This window comes from Azolla caroliniana, unplaced genomic scaffold, assembly GCF_043228905.1.
Source record: "Azolla caroliniana isolate FFs.n. ecotype wild unplaced genomic scaffold, voAzoCaro1.0.p SCAF_12, whole genome shotgun sequence".
In the NCBI taxonomy this organism is placed as follows: domain Eukaryota; kingdom Viridiplantae; phylum Streptophyta; class Polypodiopsida; order Salviniales; family Salviniaceae; genus Azolla; species Azolla caroliniana.
Window position 1 is genome coordinate 6,506,325 of NW_028230447.1, and position 15,419 is coordinate 6,521,743.

At 44.9% G+C, this 15,419-nt stretch overlaps 1 long non-coding RNA gene across 1 annotated transcript; it reads left to right on the forward strand.

Moving 5' to 3' along the window:
- Positions 1-2,355: 2,355 nt before the first annotated feature.
- LOC147856972 (uncharacterized) lies at positions 2,356-5,535 on the forward strand. Its single transcript, XR_015530574.1, has 3 exons — positions 2,356-3,692; positions 5,163-5,250; positions 5,347-5,535. It is a non-coding gene; the product is annotated as an uncharacterized LOC147856972 (long non-coding RNA).
- The last annotated feature ends 9,884 nt before the right edge of the window (positions 5,536-15,419 follow it).

A 15,419-nucleotide genomic window follows, 5' to 3' on the forward strand; every position in this document is an offset into this window, starting at 1 on the left:
AAGATACACTTATGAACAACACTAGATGGGGGATGATTAACTCTATATTAAATTATCATCATCAAATACAAAAATACCCACAATGAGGTATATATACATCTCATGTGCAAAGGTACACATGTGTGAGTAAAATATAGGTACAACCGTGTTTAAGTCCTATATTAAATGACCTTGGGAGTGGAGGATCTAGAATATCGTACTTAAGTACAAGGTTCTATTTAAGGTGTTATAGTCAACACTTCTAACTAGATTCAATCTAGGTAACTACGAAGTTACATGGTTTACTAACTAACTAACTCTAGTTGCGCTTGATCTCTCAACATTGTCTTATAGGACAAATGTGTCCTTTTATTTACAACAGATGTAACTGTTCATATGACTCTTCATATCATGAGTCATGTAACTATTTTATTTATTTATTTAATTTGTATTATTTTCCTTATATTTTCTAACACTCCCCCATAAGGAAAATAATCAAAATTGCGAGTTTTTATCTTCAGTGTTTGTGTGATTAAACAATCCGATATTTTTTGCAACATTGTAAGTGCTTGTGATTTGCTACTGCCTTTGTTAAGAAATCTGCCCACATCAGAGTTGTAGGTGGGAACTTTATGTTGATCTTCTTTCCTTCAATCATGTCTCTTACGAAATGGTGCTTCATCGAGATGTGATGTATGTTATCACTAATTCTTGGGTTGCTTGCCAGGTTTATACATGACTGATTATCACAGTAAATTTCTATTGGTTTTCCTTCAACAAAAGTAATTTCTTCCAGTATAGCTTTTAACCACATTCCTTCTTTTGCAGCTAGAGTAGTAACAACATATTCCGCTTTTGTTGAAGATAGTGAAACTGTAGCTTGTTTTCGATCTCCATGCAATTGCTCCTCCGGCAAAGGTGTAAACGTAGCCACTTGTGGATTTTCGGTCATCCACATCTCCTCCCCAGTCGGAGTCGGCCCATCCATGAAGAGCAGTTGAGGGGTTTGCCCACCCACACAATTTTGGTTGGATGATTCCGAATGCGTGGATTGAAAAGTAAGACACAAGTGTTTAGTATGTTAAGATATGGAAGAATTCTCTTAAGTGCTTGCCAATGTTTAGGACCACGGTTTGTCATAAAGCGTGATAGTAGTCCAGTACTAAAGCATAGATCTGGTCTCGTGCTACTAACTAGATATCGTATGGAGCCTATTACTTGTCTATAGGGAATGTTTTTCATTTCGGTTTCTTCTATGGGTGATTTTGGGCTATCTTTAGTGGACAACTTAAGTGAGGTAGGAAGTGGGGTAGATATGGGTTTGCAATTTTCCATGTTAAAACGTTTTAGAATATTATTGATGTATCGAGATTGTGAGAGTGATATTTGACCTAGTCTTGTATTTCATTTGACTTCTATTCCTAGAAAATAGGTCATGGGTCCAAGTTCGGTCATAGGAAATGCTGATTTTAACTCTTGTTTACAGAAATTTAAATAGGATAGAAAATTTGATAACAAGGGAAAATCATCTACATAGACTCCTAGTATGATGAGGTTAGATGCCGATTTTCTAAAACATATGTTTGGTTCACTTTTAACTCTATTATATCCCCATTTAATAAAAAGGGTATGGAGACGATAGTACTAGGCTTGAGGTGATTGTTGTAGGCTGTAGATTGACTTCCACAGTTTGCAGACATGTGTTTGAAGTTGTGTATTCTGGAAGTAGGGAGGTTGCTCCATATAGACTTCTTCTTCAAGGTCACCCTGTAGGAAGGCGGTTTCAACATCCAAGTGATGAAGTTCAAGCTTTTGAGCCGCAACGATGGCCACAAGTAGTCGAAAAGATGTTATTCGGAGTGTGGGACTAAAGGTATCTGTGTGGTCTATATCTAGGTACTTGTGTGAAGCCTCGAGCAACTAGTCTAGCTTTGAAACGCACAGGTTGTCCTTGGGGGTCATGCTTTATTCGGAGTACCCATTTGCAGGTTATAATTTTACAATCGGGTGGGTTTTCTCACAAGATCTCATTTTTATTTTTGGTAAGGGAGTGCATTTCATTTTTCATTGCATTTATACAGTTATCTACATTAGGGCTTCTGAGTGCTTCTTCAACGTTGGTGGGTTCTTCGAGATTTGTATGCGTGGACTATCTTGGACGATGTTAGGTGTGTGAGCATTATCAAGATCGCTAAAGTGACACTCCAAATGGTCCAACTCTTGGTAAATATGTCAGATAGTGGTCTTAAACATCTAGGGGGTGTCGTGTAGTTGTCTTAAGTGTGTGAATGTTGGGGTTGTGGAGTGTTAGGGGAGTCTAGTTTTGTAGGGGAAGTATTGAACTTGGATTTTGTGTGTGATAGGCGTAGATGTGAACTAAATGGAGAGCTAGAGAATGGCGAAATGTCTCTAGTTGTCGACTGTGTGTGCCGGCCTCAAATCGGTGAAAGTGGTCATGGTGTCAGTGTCTTCTGCACCTTCCTGAGGTGGAGCAGTGTTCTGTAATTTTTCGAAGAGGTTGTTGGGACCCGAGCGATGGTGTGTTGTGGCGATCATAGACAGGGATGATTCGAGAAGATGGAAAGGGAAGATGTCTGATCATATTCGCCTTGATCCTCCCATGGTGATGAAGTATTGTGGACGGATTGATTTTCCGATGTGAGTTTCTGAGTTCTATAGTTGTTTTCTTGACGCAAAGGGGAAGATTTTGGAGTGCGGGATAAACTAGATGGGGTACCCAAGTGTGTGGAGCTATACTCAGCATTAGAGAATGGATAATGTGATGGTGCTGTCAAGGTGAAGGAGACCGAGGATGGTGTAGGAACAAAGCTAATGAGACCCTGGTGTATATCATCTGAGCATTGTTCGTCGCGGTGTAACAACCTGGTTGTGTTATTATTTTCTGTGATTGGTGAAGATGTTGTAGGACAGTTGTGTTCTTGAAGGATTTTATCTTCATTAAAGGGGATGCTTCTACTGAAAAAGAATGTGTTTTGTTCTAGGTCATATAGGCGGTAGGCCTTATAACCATGAGCATCGCCATAGCCAACGAAAACGACTTTCTTAGCGTTTGGATCAAGTTTCATTCTTTTTGTATCTGATATGTGAGCAAATGTAGGACAACCAAATATTCTCAAATTTTGGGGATGAGGTTTATGTCCATACAAGAGTTCAAATGGAGTAAGGAAGCCTTGGGAGTGCTGGTAGATTCGATTATGAATGTAGCGGGTTGTTGCAATGGCTTCTTCCCAGAATTTCGATTCTAGAGCATGTAACATGTTGCGAGCAACATTTAACAAACTTCTGTTTTTCCTCTCTACTATGCCGTTTTGTTGGGGTGTGTGTGGGACAGACCTTCGATGGTGGATTCCTTGCGATTTGCAGAAACTTATGAAGTCTTTTGAGTGATATTCCCCTCCTCCATCAGTTTGTAAGAATTGAAGTTTTTGGTTAGTTAGATTTTCAGCAAGAGAAAGATATTTCTTAAATGTAGATAGAGCTTGATTTTTAGCTTTTAGAAAGGTAATAACGGTGAATTTACTATAGTCATCGGTAAAACTTATGAAGTGTACTGATCCACTAATTGATTTTGTAGGAAAGGGGCCACAGAGATCACTGTGGACAAGTTGCAGTGCTCTACTGCTTGTGGTTTGGTGGAGTGGAAAAGTATGTTAGGGCGTTTTTCCAAGGATGCACCCTTCGCAGATTTTCAGGTTTGTGAGATGGGCTTTTGGAAGGCCTAGTGCCAAGTTATGAAGTTGCATATTTTTAATGGCTTGTAGATGAGTGTGTGTGAGTCGATGGTGCCACATATTTGTTAGAGTAGAGTGTTCGTTTGTTGATGTATAATGTGCTTCTAATGTAATGGTTTTGGGTGTGCATAGGATGCAATAGAGTCCTTCATCTAGGTGTTTACTGATGTATTTAGTTGTTTGTCCATCCAGGGTTTTATGCCTAATTTGTGCATATGTTTCTTCGAACTATATTTTTGGTTGCTTGACAAACTGATAATAAGTTTTTCGTGATTCCATGAACAAAATAAACATTGTCTACTTTGAGAAGTTGATTGTCTTCTAGAAAAATGTTTGCTTACCCCTTTCCTAAAGCATTTAGCCTACCATTATTACCAAACACGATGGGGATTGGTACTGGTAAGGGGTTATAATTTTTGATGGATTGTCTATTATTTGTCATGTGACGTGTGGCACCGTTATCAAAGTACCTGGTGTTGTCTGATTTCTGTTTTGTATTGATTCTTGCATTTAAAGCGTCTACAATAAAGGCTTGCATGAGGTCATCATAACCGTCATCAATCTTTTCCTCGTTTGTTTCAGTTGGGTATGACTCATCTTCTGAGATTTCTTCAGCTATGTGGGCTTCTACTCGAGATCTAGGTCTCTGATATGTTTGGTATGGTTGTTTAATTTTGGTTTTTCTAAACCTACATTGATTGTTGGTATGTCCGGATTTCTTGCAAATAGTGCAGAAAATTTGTGAGAACTTGAGGCCTCCAGTTTTTTATCTAGAATTTCTGGGTAGTTTCTAGGCTTGTATTCCATTCTTTGATTTTGATAGGGTTGTTTGCTACGATATGCTATCGTCATTAATGTGTGTTTTGTTTGTTCCGGCCGGCGTGCCTTTTTCATTGCCTCTTCTTGTCTTATACAATTTATGAGGTCAATGAGAGTTGTGTTTGTGTTGAAATTTTGGGTGGTCACAAAAGTGCTCCATGATGGTTGCAATGCACCTAATAGCAGGAGTCTTTGCAACTTTGATTCTATTTCGACGCCAGACGTAAGACATTCATCTAGTTTTCGTTTCCATGCACACATATCATCTTCTTCTTGCATCTTTAAAATTACTAATGAGTTTAGAGTCATGACCTGATTTCCGTCTATAGTTGGTTCGAATTCATTTTTCAAGTCGATCCACATGGCATTTGTAGTGCACCAATCTCTAATCGCATCGGCTTGCTGGTCTTCCAAATTCGACGTGATTTCTCGCTTTTGTGCTAGATCTTTCTCTTCCCATGCAGGGTAGTTTGGGTCTGACGTGTTGAGTTGTATCTCTATGCCCCCAACTACTACCCATAGCTTCATTTGTTTGACAAGGAGCGTCATTTTGCTACTCCAGACTCTATAATTTGTGTTATTAAATTTGCTTATTGTTGTTTTTCTATATAGGAAGTTTTGGGATAAGGGTGTTGCATGAGCCATTGCTATGAAAGATTATTTGTTCAAAAAAAGTAGGAGTGTGCAGGTCTTAGAAAGGGTAAAAGGTTCTGGCCTATCCTGTGATTTATTTGTTTCTGTGCAGAAAGTTTGATTTACGGGCCGTTTTCTGAGTTTCTATGATTTGTTGTTTCAGTGCAAATTCCAGAAAGTTTGATCTACAAGTCATTCTCAGATTATTCTATGGTAGAATAGGGAACCTGCTCTGATAACATGTAGAACTTCAAAAACAGGGAGATAGAGAGAGAAAGATGAATTTGATTGGTTTAGAATGGTTATGGCTCTTCTCTACGAATGTGTGTTGTTGTTCTTATAAGACAAATGTGCCCTTTTGTTTACAACAATGTAACTATTCATATGACTCTTCATATAACGAGTCATATAATTGTTTTATTTATTTATTTAATTTGTACAATTTTAATTATATTTTCTAACATGGCGATCTCTGATGCGCCAATCCAACCATCTCCTTCACCTTTGCCTTTCGAGCTAGATCAATCTTCCCATAATCATAATCACCCCCATAGCCATATCCATCACAATCATAACAATAGCCATAACTATAACCATCATCATCATCATCATAATCATCAAAAGTTGGTAGTTGATCGGATCAAAGGACCATGGAGCCCTGAAGAAGACGAAGCACTACATAGGTGAGTTGGTCTCTAATAAGCGGAGGTGTTCCTAGACGATCAAGAAAGTCATGTTGGTTGTGTTGGTGTAATCAACTGAGCCCGCAGAGGGAACATGGGCCTTTCACAAAAGGGAAGATCGTGAAAGTAAGAAGGAAGATAACGGAGCTACTGGTTGAAAATTAAAAAAGAAGAAAAAGAGGAAGAGACAAACAAAGAAGAAAGAAAGGAAAAAAGAAAAGCTAAAGAGAGAGGGCATATGGAAAACATTTCAATAACTCAAGGGTATACAATCGAATTTCAGAACTTGGAGGGCAGAAGAGAAAATTTCAAAAATTGGAGGGCAAAAAATACGATTTTAAAAACTTGAGGGTAAAAATAAAATTTTCAAAGATCAAGGGGTATTAAAACATAAAACTCAACTCACATGAAGGAACCAGAGAATGCACATACACGCAACACGATTTCACGACCCATGCCGCAGTGGATGAGTCAATTGGTGTGTGATCCAATCGAGAGATGCGTTGCCCGAATGAGAATGCTTGAGTCAAGCAAACCTCCTATTGAAGTTATCGATTGTAGAGGTATGATCCGGTTTAGGGATATCTGATTGTTGAGATGATTGATGGAGTTCTGGTCGAGAAGAGTTGCCTTCGCGAGTGGGTTCACCGTGCGATGCACTGTTCCACAGGCATGCCAAGTGTTACCCGTAGGAGTGTGCGGGGAGGCATAATGGTGGAACACGTTAAAGTGGATGTTGTGTAGGTGTAATGTATACGAGTGTGAGTGAGGTGGAATATGTCTGTGAACACATGCACAATTATGTGCATGTGTGTAACGGTCATATTATGTAACTGTTACAATTGATGTACTATATAAACTATATAAACCCCCTGTGGGGCACGTGTGAAAGTGATTTTAGAATTCAAGGTATTGGACACTACAAGAATATAAGGTATGAAGCATTCACATCCGGAGGGTAAGATCACAAACCAAGGTCTTAAGGATAAGTCAAACAAAAAGCGAAGGATAAGTCAAACAAAAAGCGAGACACGTGGAGAAAAGTAAAAGAAGAAAAAAGCGGGCCACCAAAAAACAGTCTACAACGAATGCTCATAACTCATTCGTTTGGAAGCCAAATATAATGTGCAAATATGGGTTAGAAAGCTTGTGAAGAGAGCTAGCCATAGCTATTTAAAACTCTAAATTTGGATCTTGGATGAGGGCGATATTACGATTTGAAGATTGTTGTGTCATAGATAAGAATAGGACTCGATGAAAAACTCTAAAAAAAGCATAAAAAAGAAAGCAAGGGAAACTTATCTAGTGGAAGAGAACTTTATATAAAGGAAGAAGAGTAAGGTGGTGAGGGAAGGAGTCTCTTTCTTATGATGATTTATTCCCAATTCATGTAGTGTTGTTTGAATTCTCATCAATAGATATTTGTAGTTGTATCTTCTTTCTCTCTTCCTTTTTTCCTGATCAATAGATCTTTGTAGTTTTAGATTTATATATATCTTCTTTATCTTTTCTTTCTATCATCACTCTATCAACATGTAATGAATATAGAGATGTTTTGTTAGTGTTACCCGGCCGGCAAAGGAGCTGAGACCAGAATGTGAAAGGGATGGTTATTCGGAATATATTTAATTAAGTAGATTAGATTATAATTATGTAGTGAACGGACGGACCGGAATCGGTATGCCGATCCAGATCCGGACCGATTCCGAACAGGTGCCGGTTGGCACCGTTTTGTATGCAGCACCGGTGACCTATCTAAAGGCCCGGTTATAATGTATAACTTTAACGGAGAATTAATAAAAGCTTCTTGTTTTATCTGCACGTATTGATTACCGTTCTGAATTAATTGTTATATCTTATGTGTGTATTAAGTGTATGCCTTATTGCTAAGTAGCTAATTAAGTCGAAGTAATCGTTGCGTCTTAAGTTATCTCGCCGTAACACCCCTTTGATGAAGTGTCTTCTGGAGACACCATGTGTTAGGCCATTGTCCGGCCCTAAGGATTAACACAGTTTTTGGCAACCACGATTCCTGCACAATTGCAGCGAACAGTGGTGGGAATGGATGACACGACCAACGAATGACCCAGTTACGGAGCAAGCAAGGCGACTTGCTGAATGGCTGAGGAAGCGAGAGGCTTTCCAGCAAGCGGTAGAAGAAATTAGAGCGGATTGCTCATTTTTGAAAGTGATCCGGAGAGTGGCAAAGGAATCACTTCGGCTACCACAAAACGCCTACCCGGACGAAGGAAGCAGCCTAAGCAGCCTCCGGGAAGCAAAATCCCTTCTCCAGGCATTGGCAGTGGGGGAAGGCGAATCCAAAGCATTTTCGGCATTTGAATCAGGTTCGGACGGGGAATATAGCGCGCAAACGAACTACCGCAGTAGTAACGGCACCCCAGGCGGACCAGAGGACGAGGAGTCGGATACTTTGCCGACACCAGAACCCGAATCGACAAGGTTGGAAACTCCGGTACCAGAAGTCGACCACACTCCGGAACCAGAAGTCGATGACGAGAGACCTCCGACACAGGAAGTCGAGGAGGAGAAGCCTCTGACACCACAAGAGGAGCAGGAAAGACCTTCGACGGTGACAAAAGACTAGGGAAAACCTCCGACACCACCAGAGGAGGAACGACCACCGACACCACCAGGCCGTGTACGGACACTGGACGACAATATATTGTTCCAATATCCCAGATACTGGGATGATCCGGACTCGGAAGCCCACGTCCATGCGTTTCAACAAACTTGGGAAGCGAACCATGTGTCCCATCACTTAAATACAGCTGAAGAGGAACGCTTAAAACGGGCAGAGTTCGGCATGACCTTGGAGGGACCGACCGCCAGATGGCACCGAACACAGGATCCCAGCACCATCCCCACGTTTGAAACATTAAAGACAAAATTCTTGCATTTCTTCCACAAGGAGATGGACCAGCGGGAAATGGTCGGGTTATTTTACAATATCCGGCTGGAACCAACAAAGAACAACCTACAGTTTGTCATCCGGTTCCAACAGATACACAGTCAGCTTAGCCAGACACCACCGAAGGAAGAAACAAAGGCCATATTCTTAGCCGCACTCTGGGAACCCTTACGGACTGTGTGCACTGTCATCGATTTCCGCACCAGCAACATAGATAAAGTGATTGACTGAGTTCGGGAAATGGAAAACTCGAGTTCATGGCTAACCATGGGCGCACTGTAGCGTATGCTACCGACGGAAGAGGACCTCCGTTTCTGACAAGCAGTTCAATGTACGATATGCCTGAATGTTGGACATTCAACGCTAGAATGCACCATGCGTTCCCAATGCTTTCTCTGCCACTCCAGAAGTCACACAATGGAACAGTGTGAGTATAACTTGTTAAATCGACAAGCACCACCAGTCTGGCAATTTGAACCACGGAGCAACCGGGAGGAAGAAGAAGAACGCTGGTGGCGAGAAGAGCGCTACCGGCCGGCACAAGATGTCTGATATAGCGATCGAAGAGACGCGTATGACCAGTATGATAGACAGGATAGATATCGGGGCTATAATGGACGGTATGAAAGATATAACCAGGATCACTCCCTTGGTTACAACCACTGACGGGACGGCTATGGCAAGGATGATGACCAGCCCCGGCAAGGATACCGCACCAAAAAGAATTTCAATAAGAAATGTCATTTCAACAAAAAGGGGGGTCATCCATGAGAACCGGAAAAGAGCGCTCCGAGTAGCCAACCCGACCAAAACCAAGCACTTGCCCCTGGTCCGCCACCAAGCACACACACTGAATCCAACAATGCCTGGAAGCCCTACTGTTATTATTGCCGGCAAGAGGGTCACTATAGTAATCAATGTCTGGCGAAGAGCTACGACAAACGACCGGCGGTGAACATGGTAGACGCGGAAGTCGCGGACACACAACAGGTCACTACAAGATCAAAAGGCAAAGCCACGAAGTGGGAAACTCAAGAAGCCATCCGGAAGCAGGCAACCGAATGGGTGAAGAAGGCAAATGAACGGAATGCGGTTGAGCTCGAACAACAAAAGGAGAATGCCGAAGAGCTCACCGGCCCGTGGCAACCCGAAAACCCAACCTGGTAGGCATTACAAGAATGCCAAATAACGCTACCATTAGGCCGGTTATTGCAACTGGTACCACGGTTCACTGAAGGATTGAAAACCGGAAGGACGATAGCAGACACACCACTGGCTCCGGCATTCTTTTCAAATCCGGAGGAAGGACTGGCAGTGGTGGACACAAGCAGTCCAGCAATCCAGCAGTCCAGCAAAACTGGAGGAAGAACATAATTATGTTCCGGCGAGGAAAAGCGAAAGTACGAGTACCAACTCAACCACGATCCGGTACCGGCAAGAAATCAACACCGTTATATGCGGAATGTGTTAACATGCTGGAAGGATTGGCGTACAAAGAGGTCGATCAATACTTACAGGAAAATCTAAAGATCATACCTCTGTTCGAGATTGATCGAAGGGCATGGCCAAGGAATGGGAGACGCAGGAGACCATCCGGAAACAAGCAACGGAATGGGTAAAGAAAGCAAACGAGCAGAATGTCACAGACTTACAGCAGCAAAAGGAGAACACCGTAGGGCTTGCCGGCGGTAGTCACTCCGAGAATGAGACATGGCAGGCGTTGCAAGAATGCCAGATTATGTTGCCACTAGGAAGACTCCTACAACTCGTGCCAAGATTCATGGAAGGACTGATGACGGCCATGACGGCAGGAGCACCATCACCGGCACCGGTACTCTTCTCGAATCCGGAGGAGGGACCAACGGTGGTGGACACCAGCAGTCCGGTAATCACTGCCATTGTAAAAGGGAAAGAACTCCCCGGCACAGTTATAGACGGAGGCTCTGGGGTGAATGTAATAAGCCTCCGGACGTGTGATGCCCTAGGAATCCACGAGTGGGAGCCGTGTCTGTTCTGGTTGCGGATGGCCGATACAAGCTCAGTACGGCCGACAAGATTAATACGGAAATTAGAAGTCACCGTCAGCGGTCATACATTTCACATCTTGGCAGTAGTGCTACAATTACAGGCACAAGGCGCATACCTGCTATTGCTGGGGCGGCCATGGTTGAAAACGGCACATATCAAACAGAATTGGAGGAAAAATATAATTACCTTCCGGCGAGGAAAAGCCAAGGTACGGGTACCAACACAGCCAAGGACGAGCACTAACAAGGAATGTACACCGTTGTATGCGGAATGCATCAACATGCTAGAAGGGTTAGCTGACGAAGAAGAAGCTCAGTACTTGCAGGAAAACCCGAAGATCATACCCCTCTTCGAAATTGACATTGCCGAAGCAGTGGCACCATACTTACCACAACCGGAAGAGGCTGAAGCAGAACCGGATAAAGACGCAATCCGGGAGTTGCGGCAAGCGCAGGAAGCGTTGGAACGGGAAATGGCCGTTTCACAGCGCGTAAAAGCGTCGCAACTGGAAGAGGTGAACCTAGGGACCACAGACGAAGCAAAACCGGTGCACATCGCCAAGGAGATGAAGTCCGAAGACAAAACGGCGATGATCACACTTCTCACGGAATTTTGCGATGTGTTCGCCTGGTCATACGAAGACATGCAAGGACTCGACCCTCAGTTATACCAGCATCAGGTTCACTTGAGCAAGGACGCAAAACCAGTGGCACAAAGACGGTACCGGATGAACCCCAATTATGCCGCCAAAGTCAAGGAGGAAATCGACAAACTGCTAAGAGTTGGCTTTATCCGTCCGGTAAAGAAAGCGACATGGCTGAGCCCGATCGTAGTCGTACCGAAGAAGAACGGAAAAATTCGAGTTTGTGTGGACTACCGGAAACTCAATGCAGCTACGGTAACGGATGCGTTTCCACCTCCGTTCACAGATGGAGTGTTGGATGTCGTCGCCGGCCATGAGGTCTATAGCTTCCTAGACGGATTCAGCGGGTATAATCAGATCCGGATGCACTCCGACGACCAAGAGAAAACGGCTTTCGTCACCGAATGGGGGGTGTTTGTGGCCGTGGTGATGATGTTCGGACTCAAAACGGCACCGGCAACATTTCAACGAATCATCATGGAAATCTTTGGTGAATATATTCCGGCTTTTATGCAGGTTTTCCTTGACGATTTCGCCGTCTATAGCCGGGAGGATGACCATTTTCAGCACCTCCGCCTTTGTCTTGAAAAGTGTAGAGCGTACCGGCTAAGCTTGAATCCGGCAAAGTGTGTATTTGGCGTATCCAGTGGAACGCTATTAGGACATATTGTGAGCCAGGAAGGTATTGCAGTTGACCCGGACAAAGTAAAAGCCATATTAGAAGCACCGACGCCGGCAACGGCAAAGGCATTAAGCCGGTTCTTAGGCCAGATCCAGTGGCACAGTCGGATGCTCCGATACTTGGCCGACCTGGCTACACCGTTGCATGCCGCCGTACATCGGACACCATTCCAGTGGACCGACACCGAGGATAGGGCGTATAGGGACCTCAAGGTACTATTGTCGCAAGCATCGGTAGTGCAGCCTCCGGATTGGAGTAAAGAATTTCACGTGTTCGTGGACGCCTCTGACATCGCAATCGGAAGCGTACTGATGCAGCTTACGGAACCAAAGTGGTACCGGCCAATGTACTCTGCCAGCCAAAAGCTATCCCAAGCACAACGGAACTACTCTACCACGGAACGGGAAGCTCTAGGGATGATCTACATTGTGACAAAGTTTCGGCATTATTTATTGGGAAGGAAGTTTTCCTTCCATGTAGATCATTCAGCACTCCTTTACCTGGTGTCCGAGGCGTCACTCACCGGCAAATTGGCCCGGTGGACCTTACTGTTACAGGAATTCGAGTTTGAAATATTCCACCGACTCGGTATACAGCATGCCGTGGCGGATTACTTAAGCCGATCAGAGTCCGGAGAGACGGGTGACGGAGTAGCGGATGAGTTTCCGGATGTGGAGCTGTTTCGAGTCACTACGGAGACGGCAGCAGATGAGACGGTGGCCTAGGAAGACAAGTGGCTCACAAAATTGCACCAGTTTTTGAGGACAGGACTGCCTCCGGAAGAGATGAACCAGTTTTCTGCTTACTGCAAGACACACTTTACCACAAGGGCGCGGACGGCATATGGAGACGGGCTGTGCGCAGCGATGAAAAGGACCTCATATTGAGGGAAGCCCACTGCAGAGTTGCCGGAGGTCACTATGCCGGAGATGCGACGGCCATGAAAATATGGCAAAGTGGCCTATGGTGGCCAACGACATTAAGAGATGCGGTATGGTACGCAAAAGAATGTGACCTATGCCAGCGAATGGGCCAGCCAACGGAGCAGGCTCGTATGCCACACCAGCTGGTACTACCACTCGAGCCATTCCAGAAGTGGGGGGTTGGACTTTGTGGGACTGTTCAAACCACCGGCAATGAGAACGGGTAATCGATACGTCATCGTCGCGACGGATTACTGCACGAAATGGGTGGAGGCCAAAGCATTAAGGGACAACACTACTGCGTCAACAGCGAAATTTCTATATGAGTACATCTGGTGCCGTTACGGATGCCCAATCGAATTAATAAGCGACCAAGGGGGGCACTTTCTCGGCCAAGTAGTGGAAAGCCTGACGACATTCTATGCCGTTGTCCACAAACGGAGCACACCTTACTATCCACAAGCGAACGGTTTAGCGGAATCAACGAACAAGACGCTCCAGAATATCCTCCGGAAGATTGTCAACGAAAACTGAACGGATTGGGATACAAAGCTACATAGCGCGCTTTGGGCATACCGGACGGCATACAAAACGAGCATCCGAACAACACCGTTCCGGTTAGCGTTCGGACTAGAGGCGGTAATGCCAGTGGAATTCCAAGTACCCAACTTACGGATCCAGCTACGGGAACGGCTAAACGAGAAGGAGTCGGAGGCAATACGGTTGACAGCGCTGTGTGAACTCGAGGAACAATGACTGGCCAACATCCTGCACTTAGAATTGGAGCAACGACGACGGAAAGCATTTGTCGACCGGCACAGGAAAGGAAACGAAAAAATGTTCGCAATCGGCAAACCGGTGTTAGTATTTCAGACTCGGATGGGCAAGATGCCGGGTAAACTACGGTTTAGATGGACCGGACCGTATTGGCTGACACGGGAGTATAATGGGTCCTACCAGTTAGGGACACTTGCCAGTAAGTGCTAGGCAAATGGGTCAACGGATTCCGATTGAAGCCATATAGAGGACCGATGCCTAAGAACCCATTTGAGCAAAGGACCGACACCAGTGAGGGAAATGGCAACCACCAAGACGGCAGAGACGGCGAGCCGGTAACTGGGGAGAATGAGGCCGGTAAGGGTTCGAGAGGACCAACGAACAAGTAACGTCACACTAATAATAATAATAACAAAAAAGAAAAAAAAAAAAAACAATCATGCAAAAGCGAGGAATGAATGGATGAAAGAGCGAGGAGCGAAAAGGTACGTAGTGGGCATTTAAAGCGCCACCACAGGACATAATGCTATTTTAGTACACGACATGCACACACTCGAAAAAGGCGCCAGAATGCACAGACAAAAACCACTGCGCATAGAGACCCTTTACTTTCGCGAGCCCAGGAGCACAGAAGCACCAAGACGCTGCAAGATCATCAGACAAGAACCTACGCACAGAGAACCCCCGCCTTCTGAACTCTCTCTCTCTCAATCTCACTCTCATCACCATCCGACCTCGCCACCGCAATCCGACCTCGACACAGATATGGACCCGCAAACGTTGTCGGAAGCCGCCAAGACATGGCTAAAGCAACACGGGCTCGAGGGCTTCTTGATGATGATGGAAGTACCGCCACACAAAGAAGCCGACAAGGTGATCAAAGAAATCGACACAGGGGTCATAACGGCAGAAGCGATTCGAGCGTTAACAGGCCTTCTGGAGGGAGGCATACTCACGATTGACAATCCAACCCCGGAGCAACTCATCAGGTATTTTGGTGAGTACTCTCTAGCCAACAAGGGCTACCGGACACAAGGCAGCGGAGATATGCTGTTCCGCGAGATTGCTCGTGTGCTCCACGAATACAGCCATGTGTACCCTAGACCCCCTGTCATGCCGCAGAACCGGGCAGGGATGATCATCGCCACCTATGAAGGGATCAAGGTGGATTGGCCGGTATTGATCGCAGACGGGTTGTGTGCGACGATCGAGATCGTCAGAGGCAAAGACGGCAAAGAAGGCCGAGACGGACGGAGGATATGGCACGCCGTAATGCAGTGGCTCACCTTGCTTGTGCCACCCGTCCAGCCCGTCCAGCCCAAGAAGCGAGGAAGAGTGGCGGACGGCACCCCAAGGACGACTTCCAAACGACAACAGTTGTTGGCCTCTATGGCCACTAAGGGGAAGGCGGCGGATGCAGAATAGGCGGGAAAGGAGAGCGGCAGCCATACGAGACGAGCTGGCAGACAACTTCCAAGTCCTGGCAGATGAACAGTTGGCGCAGGTCAGGCAGCTCGTAGCTCAGCTGGACGATGATAGGCTGGACGCTCAAATTCAGTTTGAAAGTTACG